Source organism: Lithobates pipiens, unplaced genomic scaffold, assembly GCF_037356315.1.
Source record: "Lithobates pipiens isolate NorthernLeopardFrog02 unplaced genomic scaffold, aLitPip1_a1.2 Scaffold_8, whole genome shotgun sequence".
Lineage (NCBI taxonomy): Eukaryota > Metazoa > Chordata > Amphibia > Anura > Ranidae > Lithobates > Lithobates pipiens.
The window spans coordinates 45,856,921-45,877,098 of record NW_027507903.1 but is presented as its reverse complement, the minus strand read 5'-3'; the positions used below and the strand labels follow the sequence as shown (position 1 = coordinate 45,877,098).

The 20,178-nt window shown below is 41.7% G+C and overlaps 1 protein-coding gene and 1 non-coding gene across 2 annotated transcripts in view; both read right to left on the bottom strand.

The window, feature by feature from the left end:
- ZNF710 (zinc finger protein 710) overlaps positions 1-19,930 on the bottom strand; it is a 114,692-nt gene extending 94,762 nt beyond the window's left edge. Inside the window, exon 1 of the mRNA XM_077472639.1 lies at positions 19,868-19,930. The gene's annotated coding sequence lies outside the window, so the exon portion shown is untranslated. The remainder of the gene's footprint in view (positions 1-19,867) is intronic.
- Positions 18,813-18,928, bottom strand: LOC143965135 (U5 spliceosomal RNA). The gene has a single exon (XR_013271538.1). It is a non-coding gene; the product is annotated as a U5 spliceosomal RNA (small nuclear RNA).
- Positions 19,931-20,178: the final 248 nt, after the last annotated feature.

The following is a 20,178-nucleotide window of genomic DNA, read 5'->3' as shown; positions in this document are numbered from 1 at the left end:
ATTTCACCACTTTTCAAGAAGCATGAGCCTTAAGGGTTCCAATAATGTTGTCACAATCTGTAAACCATTTAAGGGAAAAAGGGTTTTCTAGCTTTGCTGATGAAATCTTACAGAATGCATTTTCTGTTTTGTGCAAATTCCAAACAACCGGAACAAAAAAAAAAAATAAAAAATAAAAAAAAAGTTATCTTCATTACTTTGACTACAGCCCTACTTTCCGATGTTATCTACAGGTCATTGCTCTACAGCCCGACACATGAAGAGCCAAGACAGCTGTGAGTCCAAACTTAGATACGGTACCTTATTTATACAAATGTGCCCCGTTTTATATTATGGGAATTTGATAATGGATGTAAATATATTTACTTCTTAGCTGGAGGAGAAGGGTTTGTCCATGAGCATTTGATAATGGATAGTAAAATATATTTACTTCTTCTTAGCCGGAGGAGACAGATTTATCCATGTATTTTTTTTTATTTTTTTTAGAAGGTTTTCATTTTTTTTTTTTTTTTTTTTTATAGCTTCGGCACAATTCTCTTGCATCCATTTTCAAACTCCTGCCCCCACCCATCGGCATATTCCAGCCATCTCTTCTTTCCATACCTCCCTCAGTCCTCCTTTTTCATTCTTTCTGTTACCCAGGCAACAGATATCTTACTTATGTGGATCCCTCGCGTCTCTTTCTCCCGTTATCTCTCTCTTTTTTATTCCCCTTTCATCTATCTCCACATCTCTGCCTACATTTAAACCTCTGTCTTTGTCTCTTCTTACTTTAATCTCCTTCCGCCTTCTGTTTTTACAGCAAGCACGCACAGCCTTGGACGCACAAACCAACACAAAACAATGCTTATTGTAAAATAATGTCCGGTTTTTCTGGGGCAACACGTTTCCAGGTTGTGTTTCTCCCCCCCCCCCCCCCCCTCCAAAATGTCAGGTATTTTCTCAATCCTTGTTTACAGAACTTTTAGGATTGTGTTCTAATTTGAAGATTAAAAAAAAAAAAAAAAATGGAGATGTTTTGAATTTCAAATCTAAACTCCAGGCAGAAAAATATGAAATAAAAACACATTATGAATCCACTTATGAATTCATAAAAAATAAATAAAAAAAATCCTAAAATCTATTTTTACACAGAGCTGGCATAAGTACTTGATATCAGCAGCCTGTAATCCTCTGTACAGCAGAAAGAGGAAGCCAACACAAAGGAACATCTTTATTGTTGATAATATAACAACGAGGCCCAAAGAAAGCGTTCTTCGTTAAAGCGGAACTACACTGCATCCGAGCACCGCAGACCAAAAGCGCTACTTATTACCTTTTAATATTCAACACAACACCCCCCCCCCCCCATCCATCACTTTAAAAACAACCCCCCCCCCCCCCCCCAAAGGAATCTTGAATAGGGACAGATGATTCATGTAGCATTTATTTCCTGGAACCCCACTGCCCTTAGTTCAGGCATACAGACCGAAGGGTGTATGGCATCAATTTGCCTAGACCTGGAAACTAGGAGGTATCTGAGCAAATGTAAAAATAAAAAATAAAGTTTAAAGCGGGGTTCCACCCTAAAGTGAAACTTCCGCTGATCGGAACCCTCCCCACCTCCGGTGTCACAATTGGCACCTTTCAGGGGGAGGGGGGTGGATATACCTGTCAAAGACAGGTATTTACACCCACGACTCCCGTGGGAGTCTATGCCTCTTCCTGTCCTGCCGCGCTGTCTGCTGGGACACGCACGGGTCCCAGAGACAGCGCGGACAATTCCTATTGCGCTGCGTGACTCGCGCATGCGCAGTAGGGAACCGGGAAGTGAAGCCGATTCGCTTCACTTCCTGATTCCCTCACCTAGAATGGTGGTGGCAGCAGCCGAGAGCCGAGCGATCGATCGGCCTCGGCATCGCTGGAACCCGGGACAGGTGAGTGTCTATTTATTAAAAGTCAGCAGCTGTAGTATTTATAGCTGCTGGCTTTTAATATTTTTTTTGTAGGTGGAATCCCTCTTTAACTACGCGCCCCTTGGAAGGTTTACCCCCTTAATGACCAGGTCATTTTTTGCGATACAGCACTACGTTACTTTAACTGACAATTGCACTGTCATACAACGCGATACCCAAATAAACTTGATTTTCTTTTTTTCCCTCAAAAATAGAGCTTTCTTTTGGCGGTATTTGACCACTTCGGTGTTTTTTTGTTTTTTTTTTATAGAACAAACTTACTTACTTTTTCTATAAAACCTATCCAATAAATAAGAAATAAAAAATCTAATTTCTCCATAAATTTAGACCAATATGTATTCTGCTACATATTTTTGGTAAAAAAAAAAAAATAATCACAATGAGTGTATATTGATTGTTGATGCTATAAATTTTGCACAAACCAATCTATGGGACATTTATTTATTTATTTCTAAACTAGAAATGGCAGCAATCAGCAACTTATAGCGGGACTGCAATACTGCAGCGGACATTTTGACACTGACTTTTTTTCATTATGGCAGCAGCTAGCAGCCATAACCCTGGTATCGCAGCGTTCGGCCGTTACAGGATAAAAGTGGTCTCTGCGGTGGATTCACCGCGAGATCACTTTTATTGGCGGCGGGAGAGGGCCCCTCCCGCTGCGATCCGCGCCCTCCGCCGCTTACCGGAGCCGTCAGCAGCGGCGGAGGTGATCCGGTCAGTCCTCTCGGCGGCTGGGCATGGAGACGAGTGAGGGCAAGATGGCCCCCACCCGTCTCCATGACACTGTAGGGCGGAAGCAATGTCAAAACGTCACTTCCGCCCATAGCTCTTAAAAGGGCCATTTTTTTTTTATTACACTTTTTTTATTGCATCTTAGTGTAAATATGATATCTGAGGTCTTTTTTGACCCCAGATCTCATTTAAGAGGTCCTGTCATGTTTTGTTTTCTATTACAAGGGATATTTACATTCCTTGTAATAGGAATAAAAGTGAAATTTTTTTTTAAAAACAGTCCTGCCAAACTCACGTGCAGAAGCGAATGTATACGTGAGTAGCGCCCACATAAGAAAATTATGTTCAAACCACACATGTGAGGTATCACCGCGATCGGTAGAGCGAGAGCAATAATTCTAGCCCTAGATCTCCTCGAAAGCAAAACATGCAACCTGTAGAATTTTTTTAAATGTCGCCTATGGAGGTTAAGGGTAAAAGTTTGTCGCCATTCCACGCACAGGTGCAATTTTGAAGCATGACATGTTGGGTATCAATTTACTCGGCATAACATTATCTTTCACAATTAAAAAAATAATTGGGCTAACTTTACTGTTGTCTCTTTTTTTTATTAAAAAAAAAGTGTATTTTTTTTAAAATGTGCGCTTGTAAGACCGCTGCACAAATATGGTGTGTGACAGAAAGTATTGCAACGACCGCCATTTTATTCTCTAGAGTGTTAGAAAAACAAATGTATAATGTTTGGGGGCTCTAGGTAATTTTCTAGCAGAAAAAAATAAAAATAAAAAAAAGTTGAACTTGTAAACAACACATCTAAAAAAAAAAAAAGGCCGGTCCTTAAGTGGCTAAAACCGAATAAAAAATTATAGATCACCTTTAATTTTGGAAATCAATGTGTTCTGGTGGGGGGGGAGGGGACTGTCGCCCTCTCAGAACACAACAGCTGAGTGGGAGGGGGGGTGAGATTACAGGACTAACCTTGCATGGATTAGTACAGCGGCTCCCGACCGGAGTGGTCAGCGGGGTTGTTTAAAAAAACATGAGCGTGTACCAAGCTTAAGAATGCCCACTCCTCCAGATGGATAACTGCCTATCAAGAGATTTTGAAGATTACATAACTCATCCCAAGAACTAGCCTACTGCCTGCATTGGGGACTGTTGAGGGGGGTACTGCGTTAAGGTGCTATGATGTTTTCAGAAAACTATGTACAGTACCCTGCTGGTCCCTCCCACCAGCCATGATCTGCCTGCATGTGATAGATAAGCACAGAGACCCACTGATTATGTTATTGGGTCTAAAACAAGGTATGAAATATAAAACAAAGATTTTATTTAAAACACATATGTAACCATGTTGATGAGAGGGGAAGAAGGAACCAGGGAAGGTAAGAAATAAGCAGATCAAAATGTATGCTGCAAATATATTTAACTGTATATATGTTTCTTGCCTAGTGTACAATAAACACGTTTTCTGATTTAAAAAAAATAAATAAAAAATAAAAATAAGCAGATCAAATGTCAGCTCTAAAAGTTTCCATTATGTTTTTCAACACCACAAAAAAGCAAGCTAAACATACAAACGGGCCAATCCCACAAAAAGGTAACCCGAAAAAAAAAAAAAAAAGGCAGAAGAAAGAAAGAAGGAGGAAGAAGGAAAGAAGGCAGAAGAAGGAAGAAGAAAAAAAAGAAGGAAGAAGAAAAAAGGGAAGAAGAAAAAAGGGTTAGAAGAAAAAAGAAGGAAGAAAAAAGAAGGAAGAAAAAAGAAGGAAGAAAAAAGAAGGAAGAAAAAAGAAGGAAGAAGGAAAATCATGCTAGGTAGACTAATAATTTTATTTTTTAATTCCAGTGCTCAAAACCCGAGGATAATTGCTGGGTGTTCCTAGGCGCTAACAGTTTATAGCTGTAATCTTTATTGCCCAATAAAAAGACAAAGTAAGAAAAAATATACATTCAATTTGAACCAGTTCTACAGTTGCTTGTCATGACTTGTTAATTCAGCAGCGGTATAGGAGAACGAGGTAATTGTATTAACAATAACATTTGTCTGATTCTATTTTTGAGGATAGACATTGCACATATGACAACATAAATCCAGTTTGTCTAGTTTCTCCAGTTATTGAGCTACACTGAAATCCAGGTCAGAGGAACACTTAGAGGTTACTCAGATGTTGCTAGTAAAATAAATAAATGAATGAATTAAAAATAAAAGCGCCACCTCTTGGTGTGAATTGGCTAGGGTCCCTCTCAATCATTCCTTGAGGTAAAGTGTCCCCTGTTGCTTGGACTTTTTATCTTTGAGGAGGGTCTCCACAGAACAATATTCCTAAATGCTGTCGCTCAGGGTAGGCTAGTAGGGAAGCATATGTTTGTATTCCCTGGGTGTGTCCCTTACCTGTGCCACGGAGCTCATTCAATTCATCTCAATGGATCACGTCAGACTGCTTGTTGGAAATGCAGTAGTGTGATCGTGCTGTACTATACCTTACTGCCTATACAAAAGTCTGTCCACCTCCAAGGACTGATTGGAAATTATACAATATCTAGGTATCGGTGTATTTGGGATTGATCTCCGGAGCCATGCAGGACACCGTGATGGTAGCAATGAACGTAATACTCAGATCTTTTAGAGAGAAATACAAAACACTCATGAAAAATGAACAGTTGTAGGAACTCATTTAGAATAACTAAAAATGTGCACTTGCAAAAATTGAGAATATTTTCTCTCTGGGTAATGTTTATCCATAGTTTAAATGCATTAAATTATAAACCTATATGATTTGAAAATGAGGAGATATGTACCTCTATACACAATGGAAGTTATGTAGCCTGGCCTTCAACAAACATCTTAAGTTATGTAGCCTAACCAGTGGTACCCTGGTTTCTTGCCCTTTACACCATATCATATTATGGTACATGCCATGGCTCCTACTCTCTTTGGGCAGCTAACTACACAGACACGCAGAGGTCAATAAGATACTGAAAAAAAACATCAGGAACATCAATAATCTCTAGCAGTGGCTAGCTGTGATGGAGGACCATAAGGTTTCAATGCTGGCCTCCAGACCCCACCTAGTTCTACCGATGTAAACTGGGGTCTTGTCGTCATACCTTTCTCAACCATATTACCCTGAGGAACCCTCAAAATAAAATTACACATCTTGAGCCTCTGTTAGAATCAATTCATTGGGTGTCAATGGGAAAAAAAAGCTCCCTACATTGGTGGTTAGCGGGAAGAATGGCTCCCTTACAGTGGTGGTCAAATTGCCACCCTTTCAGACAGATAAAGTGGTGCTGGCCCCAGAATTATGCCCCAGAATTATGCAGGCTTAATCAGATAAGAGCTCAGTCAGACACAGCTCAAGGAACCCCTAGCATCCTCTAGATCAGGGGTATCACGTGCTGCATCAGCATTATGCTTGCCTTGAAAGGGTTGGTTGTATCTGTAAGACTATATAAAATGTATCCAGGGATTTTTTTTCTCAGAGAATAGGTGCAGGAACTCAAACACCCCCCCCCCCCCAATGGAACAGCATGGAAGGTATAGACAAATTGAACTAACATTGGGAGGATCATAAATGGCCAATAAATACCAGTACGTTACGTCTGTAGTTTAGGAATGCAGAGTTCAAGGGTGCACTGTATACAGAGTGCAGAGTTGAGGAGTGCGCTACATACAGAATGCAGGGGTAGGGGTGTGCACTGTGCAGGGATTAGCTAACTTCCACCCCTCCTCGGTGCAGACTTCTGCAGCACCCCCCCCCCTCACCTATCCGGCCCGGCTATAGTACCTGCTTGGAGTGCAGGCAGTTCCACCTCTCTTTTTCACTTGCAGGGAGATCATTGGTCGGCATCTGAGCCCAGACGGGATCACATTGCAGCTTACAACATGATGCCCCATCCCACACTGTACCTGCATCTCCCTTGTCCATGCAATCAGTTCAGGGCAGGCTGGGATCTGAGAGAGCCACCAAGAGGAAAGCGGTCCTTGTAAACACAGAAGACTTCTGTCTTTACAAGTCAGAGTGGTGAGTGGGGAGCAGAGGGTGAGAGCCAGAGATGGCAGAATGGAGTTCTGCTATGTTCTAGCTGAAAAAAAGCACAGGGTGCAAGGGCCACGTGAAATGGCCTAGCGGGCCGGATTCTGCCCACAGGTCTTGTGTTTGACACATGTTCTATTGGAACCATAGGGTTTCATGGAAATCTGGTTTAGAAAGGGTGCGATTACTTCAGCAGGGCCACAAAAGAATGAATTTTAAAGTGATTCACTTACCACCAGTTGCAAGAGCAATAGAAATATGTAACAGACAGAATGCAAGTCTAAACTACAAAACATCAATATACTAAGGTGCAAGCAATGATCTGTGTACATGATCAAATGCAGAACAATGCCTCAGGAGTTAATGCAGCAGATTAGATCTTTGGTAGTGAATAACAGGAGTGGCTCTTCTTTATTAAATTAGCTACACAGCCCATCATTAAAATGTGCTCATTTCCTAAAGCACAGAGAAAAATCCTTGCTAATTAAAGCAAATGCACCTCTGTTATTGTTAGTAACAAACCGGCTATATTTGTTTTAATGTATGCATTCATTTTTGCACAGTTTTCTAGACAAGGCGCTCAAGTCAAAAGAAGTCTTTGTATTACCATGCCAAGACACAAAGGCAAGTCCACTAAAACTGGTACTTATGTCTGGTGGAGGTCATCTTCTACCTCTGGACACTGCAACTATAAGATCTCCATGTTCAAGATGAAAGCTTACGTTCTCGCTAGGGTTGTACCGATATCGGTGCTGATACTAAGCATTTGCACGATTATCGATACGCTTGCAAATGCTCTGAAACTAATACTTTCAGGCTCTGTACTTTTAGCTGTCAGCCGGATTCCCCTACTGACAGCTGAAATATACAAAAGCAGGCTATTATCGGTTGTCAAGGAGCGGTGCCGCCACATCCTTAAACGATAACTCATTCAGCTGTCAGTGGGGTTCCCCAGTTGACACCTAAAGTTTAAACTAAGTCCCGGCAACTGGAGCTGTCAAAAAAAAGCCAATGTTTATCAACAACAGCCGCTGAAACAGATAGACGAAAAAAAACAAAAAAAAAAAAAAACATTGTTTCCTTTTGTTTATACATCTACAGATCAAAAGGGATGAACCTCAATCTGCAGATGAAGTCAGTTTAAGCCTAGGTTTAGACTAGTGCGATGCGGGAACCAGCGCGATTCCAGCATCGCTTCTCTCCCGCAGGCAGATCACACTGCCCTCTGCAAACCGCTGCAGGTGTCATTACAAAGTTAATGACATCCCCAGAACGGTTCCGCGGATAACAGTGCGAACTGTGGATTCGTACAGGAATTGGATCGCATGGGTGATGCAATCCGATTCCAGTGCGGGGAACAGCAAGTCCCATACAACTGTAAGGCTGAACTCACATTGCTCAGAACATCGCATGTGATCGGCACCTGCGGTGCAGGTACAAATCACATGCAATGTCTGAGATCGCACTAGTCTGAACCTAGGCTTAAGCAACCTGTCAAGCAAAAAAAAAAAAAGATTTTTTTATTAAATGGTCCTCTATTTAATCCCTTATTACCCTTAATATACTCTAATCAGCCTTAACTCCTTAATCTCCTTCTCTTATTTTCTGGCAGTTTATGCTCACTTCTATTTTAGAAACTATTAGGAATTAAAACTTTTTGTTTGTTTACTAATTTTTTTACACCTTTAACATATATTTACACGTTTCATTTAAAAAAAAATAACGTATTTCAATTGTAAATAACTTTCAATGCTTTATACCATTGCCGACAGCTGAAGTGTAAACAAAAAAACTGTTGCGGTAGGTATCGGTAATTGGTATCAGCGAGTACTAAAAAAAAAAACTCGTAAAAATAAAAAACTCCTAAAAATAAAATAAAAAATAAAAAAAAAAGTAAGTAAGTAAGTATCTGTGCATCCCTAGTTCCCGCCATTGCCAAGATAGAAAATCCGGAGGCAAGAATGAAACGAAGTATTTATTCGTTTTTAAAATTACTCAAAATGTAGGCAGAAGAGTGAGACTCCCGACAGTTGGCTTGGGAATGGCGGTGACATGGCAGACAAGATGTTCTTGCAGATGGAGTCACAAAAAGATATATGAAGCATATGGGCAGTTCAACTCAGTGTCCACCAATGAACTAAAAATTCAGTTCAGGGTTAATGTACCTTTTACATTTTTAGGGTTTTGCAATACACCATTATCAGAAAACACAATTTTATTTTTTTTTCAATTTTAAAAAAATCTAAAAGTACTGCAACTGTCCTGTAAACCTAAATGAATTGGGTTATTCAGAACAAAAATGAAAAACAGAATTTCGCACACACACATAGCAATCAAATATAACAATCATTTTTGAAGTCCAAGCTTACAAAAGCATCTCCAGCACACGGACTAGCAATCAGTACTCCAATTTCTGCACTTCACATATACCATATACAAGACGGACAGATAATGTGTGCTTCAGTGGGTCTAACAGGACAAACAAAAACAAATATAAACTATTGGATTACTGGAAACCTTCATAAAAACATGTGTTTAACCATCCATTTCACTGCAATACCTGATCATAGTCCCGTACCATAAAATAAGGGTTTGAAATTGTAAAAGTTCAAATTTTTTTTTTTCAATAACAAACATGCTATACACTTACCTGCTCTGTGCAATAGTATTGCACAGAGCAGTTCCGATCCTCCTCTTCCCCCAAGTGATTGTAAAGTAAATTTTTTTATTACAATATAAATGGGTATTGACAGAGCAGTGGCTTACCTTTTCACCTAGATTCCCACGCCAACATTGTCTGTTCCTCCTTACCTGTGGGTTCCCTCTCAGCATGCCCTGTGTTGGAGGGGCACCCGAGTGGGTGCACTCCCGAGCTGGGCTGTGTTTGTCCATACAGAAACATACAGTGTGGCTTGGCCATACCCCGTTTCTCCCTCCTCGCAGGATTTGACCGACAGCAGCAGGAGCCAATGGCCCCCCTGCTCTCAGAGCCCTGGAATACCAAGAAGAGGGAGCAGAGCTGCCGAGACAACTCTGGATTGAGAGAGGAGGCAGGCAAGTATTTGGGGATTGGGGGACCAAGTAGCGGGAATTTTTATTTTACCCTAAAGCAATAAAGCGGAACTTCCACTCATTTGTTTCCTCCCCCCTCCGGTGCCACAATTGGCACCTTTCGAGGGAGGGGGGACAGGATACCTGTCTGACAGGGATATCCTGTACCCACTTCCAGGAGCCACAGCCCCGGATATTGATGTCACGGCTCGGCTCCATCCTCCTCTCTGTCGCTGGGCCAGTAGGAGAGAGGAGCCGAGCTTCGCACATGCGCAGTAGGGTTCCCTGCGTGAAACCATAAGGCTACACTTCTGGGTTCCCTTACCCACAATGGTGGCGGCAGCACCTGACAGCTGATGTAAACATCAGCTGCGGTGCTGACATCTCTGGACTCCAGCACAGGAAAGTGTCCTATTATTAAAAGCCAGCAGTTGCAGTATGTGTAGCTGCTGGTTGTAAACTTTTGTAGCGGTGGGCGGACCTCTGCTTTAAAGTGTTTGTTAGGGCATATATACAAGAAGACACCCATCGGAGCTGAAAAGCATCCGCGAGTCACGTAACTGGCCTGAAGACAGCGGATATTCAGTATTTACGGCACTTGTTTTTAAATAAAACATACACATACTCTAAGAGAGGCTGGCAGTGACAAAATGTATATTTTGATTTTAAAATAATAACGGTTGGGGGGGGGGGTGGGGGCAGGCCAGAGACTGACAGAGAGGGCGCTGACAGGGAGGAAGGCGGGGGTTAGGGGTAAGAGAGGAGAGGAGAGCAGGCATCCTATCACACACCGAGGCACTTTGACCACGGTGATCAGGGCGGAGATGCCCTGGTTATCATGGTCTGTTTATACAGGAAGTGGTAGGTTTAGGTTTTTTTTCTACAGATTAGATGGGGACAGATTACATAGCACAAGCACCATGCTGTGTAATCTGCTTCAAGGGACCAGAATCCAATTATTTTTTTTTTGGGTTAACACTTTAAAGAGGAGTGCCACCTTAAGCAAAAAATATTTAAAAAGTCAACAGCTACAAATACTGCAGCTGCTGACTTAATAAATGGACACTTACCTGTCCCAGGGTCCAACGATGTCAGCAGCAGATGACTAGCAATCACTCGTCTCTCGGCAGCCCCCACCACCATCTTCTGACAGGGAATCAGAAAGTGAATCGTTGCGGCTTCACTGCCCGGTTCCCTACTGCGCATGCAGGCGGGGTCATCTGCGGCTACCCTGTTTCCCCTAAAATAAGACCTAGTGTGATTGTTGGTGATAGCTGCAATAAAAGCCCTACCCCCCAAATAAGCCCTAGTTAAAGTCCTTGTAGGTCTTCTTTTCAGGGTAGGGCTTATTTTTGAGGAAACAGGGTAGGGCTTATTTGGGTGGTAGGGCTTATATTGCAGCCAACACCGACAATCAGGCTAGGTCTTATTTTAGGGGAAACAGGGTAGCTATTCCCGGAAGTGGGTGCAGATACCTGGATTATACAGGTATCTGCACCCCCCTCCCCCCTGAAAGGTGGCAATTGTGGCACCGGGGGGGGGGGGAGGGTTCCGATGAGCGGAAGGATGGAGGTCCGCTTTAAGGTAAAAATATTCTGACCTTAGAACCACTTTAACGCTAGAGCAACCTCTGGCCTTTCCACTGCTGTAAATCTACAGTTACTACCTTACAGGACCCTGTAATAGATTGGTCCAGTACTTCTCAACATAAGGACTTTTTAACACATTTTTGTGCACTCTGACACCCTGCGTTAAAGCACCCAATTGAATCTAAATCAAAAAGAAAAATGGAAAATATTGCAGTTTACTGCCGCGTACACGATCGAAATTTCGGCCAGCAAAAAAACGATGAGAGCTTTTCATTGGAAAATGCGACCGTGTGTATGCTCTATCGGAATTTAGCTGGCCGAATTCCCGCCAGCAAAAATTTGAGAGCATGTTCTTAATTTTTCCGATCAGGTGTATGCAATTCCTATACGCAAAAACTCACGCATGCTCAGATTCAACTAGGAGACGGAAGCTATTGGCTACTGGGTATTGAACTTCCTTTTTCTAGTCCCGTCGTACATGTTGTACGTCACCGTATTCTTGGCAGTCGTAATTTGGTGTGACTGTGTGTATGCAAGACAGCTTGAGCGAAATCCCACTCGGAATTCCATCGGGAAAACCATCAGAGCTTTTTCTGACCAAAATTCTGATGGTGTATATGCGGCATACCATTTCTTAGGTGCTTTTTTTTTTTCTGGCTCTTTATTTTCATCTGGTTATCTTGCTAACACACTTCCTGTCCCTGGATAGTTCAATCACTCCTCCACTATATCTAAAGAGGTCTGTCTTTATTCATCTCTATTGCAAGAATCAGGAGTTTAAAGGCCAAATAAGATTGTTTTTTTCTTTCTGTTTAGCTCACAGGAAGGGACAAGGACACATTTCTGGAAATATTAACGTGCTTTTTCTGTAGCTGCTGAAAATGTTCTTAGCCTGGGAAAAAAAAAAAAAAACAGTAGCCATATGGTAAGCTGGGAGATATTTTGGAGGGGTCTGATACCTTTTAAAGGGCAAGTTCACCTTTAAAAATAAATGCCCACATGCCCCAGCATCCCTACTACATTAAAAACACTGTTTAGGTTTGAAAAATGAAGCTTCTTTTCAATGGCAGGCCTGTTGGCCATTGGCGGTCCATCCCAAGCCAGAAACTCCAAGGTAGGGGACCCTCCCTTCACCTGACTAGATGACAAGATGTATGAAATGATGATGACAGCGCTCTCCCAACCAGCGGCCATAACATGAGAATCAAGATCCGCTTAAGCCTGTCTCTGCCAAAAGGCCCGCCCCTAATGTGTCAGGGGGTGTGGCCTTCTGTTGGAGACATGTAGGCTGAAGCCAATCTTGATTCTCATGTTATGGTGGCTGGTTGGGAGAGCAGCGTCATCTTCATTTAATGTATGCATTTTGGTAGCCTGCAGCTCTCGTCCTGTGTATCTTGGAAGTGCAATTCCCAGCTTGGAGTGGTGTTCCAAGTCTAGTCTAAAGTCGTAAGATGACAAGATGGCTTGGCCATTGCAAGAGTAGTCTCAGCACCAAAGCATTGAGGGCTCTGACTCATTCATATAACAATTGCAGTGCGCTCTTTTCCTCTTGCAGCAGCAGTTGAGGTCAGGGTTGTGCTACAGGGGGACCTGGCGTGCTGTGCATGTGCGGGATTTGAATGAGCCCTAGTCTTCAATCTTATGGAGCTGTTAGGGGGTTTGCAATGGCCAGCCCATACTTTCATCTAGACAGGATGGAGGGAGAGGTCGCCAACTTGGGAGTTTTTAGGACAGACTTGAGGGAGCAGCGATGGGCCCACAAAACATGCCATAGAAATGGGGCTATTTTTTGTCTGAAGGTAAACTAACCCTTTAGCATTTGATTGTGCTGACAGCGGCATGGAATAACCACACCTACAGCATTTTCATCAATTAATCACACTACAATGCATTGAGGTTGATTTACTAAAACTGGAGAGTGCAAAACCTGGTGCATCTGTGCATGGCAGCCAATCAGCTTCTAACTTGTTCACTTAGGCTTTGACAAAAATACCTGGAAGCCGACTGGTTTCTATGCAGAGCTTCAACAGATTTTGCACTCTCCAGTTTTAGTAAATCAACCCCATAATATTGCTACATACTATATATATATGCATTTGGGTGCAATAAATAGCACCGCAATGCAGAGCGCAGTTTACACTAACTTGTGCTGCAAGACATGCATTCATATCACGCATTACCGCTATGCACAAATGTGACATTTTAAGACCTGCCCTTGGTTTGCCAATACCTGGATAGATTGTTCTCAAACCAACAAATCCTATCTTTTTCAGGATCCAAAAACAGGGACTCTCCTAGCCGGAGCCAAACTCCTTTAGGTCATTATGGCTGAACTCCAAGATAAGCAAATATTATATATAATTACAAGAATTGTGTGTGCTCTTCCTTCAGTCTTGCTGTACTTTGTATACTTCTTCCAGATCTGTGCAGTGATTCAGTGTTAAAGTGGAAGTAAACCCTGATGGGTTTTACTTCCTCTTTTGCTCGCTGCAAAGCCTGCAAATGAAAAGCATAATGGACTAGTATGCATCGCATACTAGCCCATGTTGTGCCACTTACCTGCAAAAAGAATTCAGCGATGTTCCCTTTGTAGGCAGCGTCCATCTTCTGGCCCCTCTTCCTTCCGGGCCGTGGACTCCAGCTCTGTGATTCGCCGGAGGAGCGTGACATCACTCCCGCGCATGCGCACGGGAGCCGTGATTAACGGGACAGGCTAGGGAAGAAACGGCACTTCGTTTTGTTTCTTCCCTGCACATGCGCCGTTGGAATTTTCGGCGGACTACAAGTGAAATATCTCCTAAAACGGCGCAGGTTTCGAAGATATTTCCACTACTTATAGGTAAGCTTTATTTTAGGCTTACCTATAGGTAGATACGGAAAAATAAATCCCCTAGGGGTGGATTTTAAAAAGGCACGTACAACTCACTTGGAAAACAATACAAAAATATTACATAAAACAGAGAAGTAATGTACAGTATACATAAAAAATATATAGATATCTGGATACAATTATAGAAACATTGTTAACAGTGTACACCACTTAATTTTATAGTGTAATCCATGTAGGTATAGTCACCCTATGCGTTTCGGAGCTTAATAAAGCATGTCCTTCTAGTTTCTATAATTGTACTCTCTGGGATCTATATATTTTTTATGTATACTGTACATTACTTCTCTGTTTGTTTTATGTAATAAAATATTTTTGTATTGTTTTCTAAGTGAGTTGTACGTGCCTTTAAAATCCCTCCCTAGGGGGATTTCTTTTTCAGTAACTTTTTCTAGATGTGGCACAACTTATTCACGCAGCCCTGCCGTACCACTTTTTTGTCTACCTATAGGTAGAAGTCCAAAAAGTGGATTTACAACCACTTTAAAACTTTGCAGAAACTTCAATAAATAATAAAGACCGCTCACTGCTGCTGCTCTCTCCTTGTGTAGAGTGACTGGTCTCGTCGCCGCCCCCTACCGTAATTTCGTGCAAGCAACCTGTAGTGGGTGGAGCTGCCGAGTCCCTTTCACAACTCTGCTCTATGCACATGTAATAGCACAATGATGTCACTGCTACCTTTCCAAGGTAATATCTGGATTTGCAAAAGCTTTTGCTGCACACAAAGTGGATTTATATTCTCGTGACAATAAGGAATATATTTCAGCTTTAAAAGTGTATTTAAAAAAACAGCTCTGAATTTATTAATTCTTACGAAAAAAAAAAAAAATTGGCTTTGCTAAATAAGGTTTGCTTTCAGTTAATACAAAAAATCCGATGCAAGAATTCCTTTCTATGGGCAACGGGCATTACTTTGGCTTTGTAAAGCTCTCTAAATATCATCCTCTGCGACATATAATGAACCACCATATCCTCCCGTAACAGGGGATATTTTTCTTTTAAAACAAATCGTTATAGCAAGAACTCTCGTCAAGTCTGCAACAAAATTATGGAGATCCTCCCCCTTCCCCCAAGAAACACAGAATTAGTCTATGCAAAAAAAAAAAAAAAAAAAGGAGAAAAAGCAAAAAACGCAAAGGATCTAAAAAGGAACTGAATACAGGAAGAACATGAAAAAGAAAAGAAAATGCAGTCTGGGGGGAGGTGCGCATAAAGGAAATAATGAAAAGAAAGGAGGGGGAAAGAGTGAGGAAGAGAAAGAAAGGACTGGAAAAAAAAAAAAAGGATTTTGAATAGAGAACTGTACCCAGATGAATGGTGTGTACATAAAGGAAAGATTGCCTGAAAAGAAACAGCCACATGAAATAACCTCTCCTTCACAGGCACTGCCAATCAAAACGACAATGCAAACGTTTTCCATTCTTTCCTTGTGCTTCCACTTTCTGCTTTTCCAAAGTGGGCCATGGAAGAGCTGCTCAAGTGGGGGTTGGAGACTAGAATTTTAAGCGATTAATGTTGGTGCAGATTAGGAAGAGCTAGATAGATTGAGAGAGACCTGCAGGGACATGGAGAAATAGTGAGATGGAGAGATGACAGGCCGATAGATAGGCAGATATTCTGCATAATGAAAGTCTCACGGTAGCCAATACTTGATTGCTGTAGGTTATCAAGATTCTCCCCCCCCCCCCCCTCATCATTGCTCAGATTGCACTTCTGTTGTTGACAATATTGATTTTCCAAGCAGTGCTATGCGATTTTCTTTTTAGTAATGTGACCGATTTAAAAAAACAGAAGCGTGTCCAAAACTTTTTTGGCCATGCTTCTCTTGTGGGTGATAGAAGTGCACTCATTTGTGCGCTCCGGTGACTCAGAATCAGCCAACAGCAGGCTAAAGCATCAGAGCCGGTCCAGGCTCCGGAAGGATCTTGACGATGTCAGAATCCCCCCCCCCCCAGGTGCCTGACCGGCAGCTGGTTCAGCCTCTTAAAGCGGAAGTCCACTCTAAAGTGGACCTTCCGCTCATTGGAACCATCCCTCCCTCCGGCGCCACAATTGGCACCTTTCAGGGGGGAGGGGGGGTGCAGGTACCTGTACAGTACAGGTATCTGCACCCACTTCCGGCGTAGATTCTGTAGAAAGTACGCCCCTTTCCGCAGAATCTAACACACGGAAACACACGGATCCCAGAGACAGCGGGGACCATCCTTATTGCGCAGCGCGACTCGCGCATGCGCAGTAGGGAACCGGGAAATGAAGCCGAAAGGCTCCACTTCCTGATTCCCATACCCAAGATGGCGGCAGCAGAACCCGAGAGACGATCGAGAGATCGGCTTCGGGTGCCGACATCGCGGGCGCGCTGGGCGGGTAAGTGTCACTATTTTAAAAGTCAGCAGCTGCAGTATTTGTAGCTGCTGGCTTTAAAAATAAAAAATAAAAAAACGGCGGACTCCCGCTTTAACATGCCACTGAGAGCCTGAGCCAGCCACTAAAGCCCACCTCCACAGGTCAGTGCTCCAGTGAGCGCTGGAGGGGCAGAGCAGAGCGCGGTGACTCAGTCACTGCTGTCTTCTCAGAGCGGACCAAAAATGGAGTGATCAGCAGTCATGTGATCTCTCAGTTCTTGGGCTTAGAGACGGTAGGGGACAGCTGCAGCATTGATATGAAGCTGCCGTGTGGAGGGGATTACAGATGTTTGTTTTTTTGTTTTTTTAGAAATCCTAAATTTTCCCTTAGCCAGCTTCATGATGACTATTTTCTTTCCTTCCCACCAAGGGAACCGCATAATCTGATGCTTTCTCTGTAGCGCTAGCTCCTGTCCCAAGCAAAGTGTATTTGGTATCACTTCTCCTGGGACAAAAAGCAAAAACCTAAAATGATGCAAGCAGAAACTGACAGATAAAAGGTCAGCTTATTAAACATCACAGTTTAGCAATGGATACATTATGTATTTAACATCATAATTTTGCAATCTGCATATATATATATGTGACAACTTATGAAAAAAGTTTTATTAGGCTGCTTTCACAGTGATCCGCAAGTGCAGCGCTGTGCACCTACGGCTTTCCTGTGGATTAGCTGTACTGAGCCATAGGAGTCTATTATATCCTGCGGGTTTGGTGGGCTCTCAGACAGCGCAACAAAACGTCTGCATTCATAAAATGCACCAAACCTGCAATATATAATAGAAGTCTATGGCAAAGTGCAGCTAACCCGTAGGAAGGCCGCAAGTGCACTGCTCTGCACCCACGGTGTGAGTAAACTGCAGCGCACCAGTGTGAAAGCAGCCTTATTCTGGCCATACACTATACGAAAAATTGTCCAAAATTCGGTCAGACGGTTTGTTTTTCAGACACTTAATGGGCACAAAAGCAATCATTATTGGGACGTTTTTTGAGCCGAAAAAACGAAGGACAAGTTTGGAAATTTTCTGCTGAACGAATGATAAATTGAAAGGTTAACGTGTTGCCCATTTGAACTGTCTGCACTAGGTATATGTAAAAAAAAACGAAAAAAAAAAATGCATTATTTATGTCCGCTGAACGATTTAGCGATCATTACATGATGGCACCATCGTTTGCGATCACGGCCGAATGTTCGTTTTTGGAAAATGGTTCAGCCGATTTTTCGTATAGTGTAAGGCCAGCATCCATATCATACTTTCTGTTACACTGGATGTCATTTCCTTTTCCTTCCTTTTTTCTATTTGTGAGACGGGTATTTCCTTTATGATCTCCATATACCATTCAATTGTTTTGCAGGATTTTCTTTCTATCTTCCGTTAGGGCTTGTCCTTTATATATCTTTATGCCAAGGCTGATGCCATTTTATAATCAAGTTTAGTCAGGGTTCGTTCATCATATGTTTTTCCTGACCTATGGGGAGACTTTTTTTTCTACATTTTTTTAGTGCCCCCCACCAAAGTCACTTGTTGATTTTAGGTACATTTGGCTATTATAACAGGATTATCGATGTAAATGTCGTTATGCAGAGAGCCAGGTTGGGGTTGGTTTAGGTATACAAGGTTATGATGTACATAGTATTTACATACTTCATGTGTAACAAAGTGTTTTTATCATATTCACACATCCTAATGATCGGTTTGAATTGACATGCATTTACACAACATGTATACATGCCACTTGTCCTCTACTGTTCACTCATTTGTTTTTTGATTCAATCCAGAACGGTATTGGTGGGGTTAATATGTGTGCAGGGTTTTTGTCACTAATGGTTTAACAATGAAACAAGTTTGTATACATTGTTTTCTTTTTAACATGTCTTAGTATGTTGTGTGTGTTATTTATTTTTGTGTACGGTTTGCTTCTTCCTGGTTTATAGATGTTTACACAGAGCCTGTATATTAGTATCTTTATGGATGTTTTTCCTTTATTTTTCCTTTTTAGCTCAGGTGTACTCCATTTTCCAGGTGAGGTATATTAGAGGTGTGCACACTTTAGCCTGCAATTCATTTTGTGATGTCTGATTGGCTATTCATCCCATAGACAATTTTAAGGCTTATTTATTATCTATTATTTAATTAATTTATTTATTTTTTTCAAGCCCAGCATTCGCTAGGCATCAAAAAATTCTCTGAAAATCATGCTTGTTCCTCGCCACGGAAATCTTTAGTAAAAAGGTGAAAGATTTATTCGCTCTGAAGAGAAACCAGAGTATTCAGAGTACCAGAGTACGGCTATTATTTATATCTGTGATTTTGCTCTCTATCCTTAGCTATGAATAAGAGCCAGAGCAAAGGCGTGAAACGCGTTAGCCGTTTTATCCTGTTTTTCCCATATTTGATATGTGACTGCATTTGGATTTTATCGACCAATAAAGATGCCATTTCTCTGATGTGCGGCCATTCAGGAACTTCTTTTTATTTTCTAAGGCCAGCATTAGGCCCCTTTTACATGGATTGGTCCGATCGGTTACACCTGTCCATTTTATTTTTGTGATTGTGATTAAACAGTGGGTAAAAATCCAACGGGGATTGGTTCCATGGAAAATAATGATCCTGATTGTTGAAATTTAAAATTTTCATTATGCTATTCAAAATAAAAAATAAAAAATTTGAAATTCTGAACCGTTTCATTTCATTGTAGCCCACGACTGGATAACAAATTACCTAAGTGGCCTTCGCTCTTCAAAAGGTTGCGCAGCCCTAGATGTTGCTTTTCTAGAGAAGGTTATAAAACTGCTGGGAAGCCTCCGAATGTTCGCTTCAGGCAACACTTTTGCCTGTATACACAAAGGGCAATATACACCTATAGGGATATGCTCACAGGGATTGACTTTACAGGGACATAGCATTTCACATATACAATAAAAGCAAATAGCTAGAAAGAGCATCATATAAAACTTCCCAACACTTGATCAACCCATTACTGTCCACTAAGAAAACATGTACAGCTGAATGTGCGCTCTAACACTCTTTATTCTAATAGATAAAAAGCTTCAGGAGGTTAGAATATTTTTTTTTCAAGGAAGAAAAAAAAAATTTTTGGTCGCCCAATTATTCAACATCTTTCTTCCTGCAGTCAATGTAACCCTTGTATGACCAGCGTCTTTAGCTTTGCTTGTCTGAGACATACAGAACAGTACAGAAATACTTACGGAATAACATGGAGTGCTGCCTTCCGAGACCAACTGCCGTCACCTTTTCACAACTGTTTTGTCTAGAAGGAAAAATGAAATATTACATTAAATTGTTTATAATCTATACAGTTCTCTGCTGCCAATGAAAACAAATGTTTAATTAGCATATGATGTACAGTGCCTTGAAAAAGTATTCATACCCCTTGAAATTTTCCACATTTTGTCATGTTACAACCACAAAACGTAAATGTGTTTTATTGGGATTTTATGTGCCGTCAATCAAATCCAATGATGCGGGAGCCGGGGGCGGGACCAAGTCCTGCTGTCTG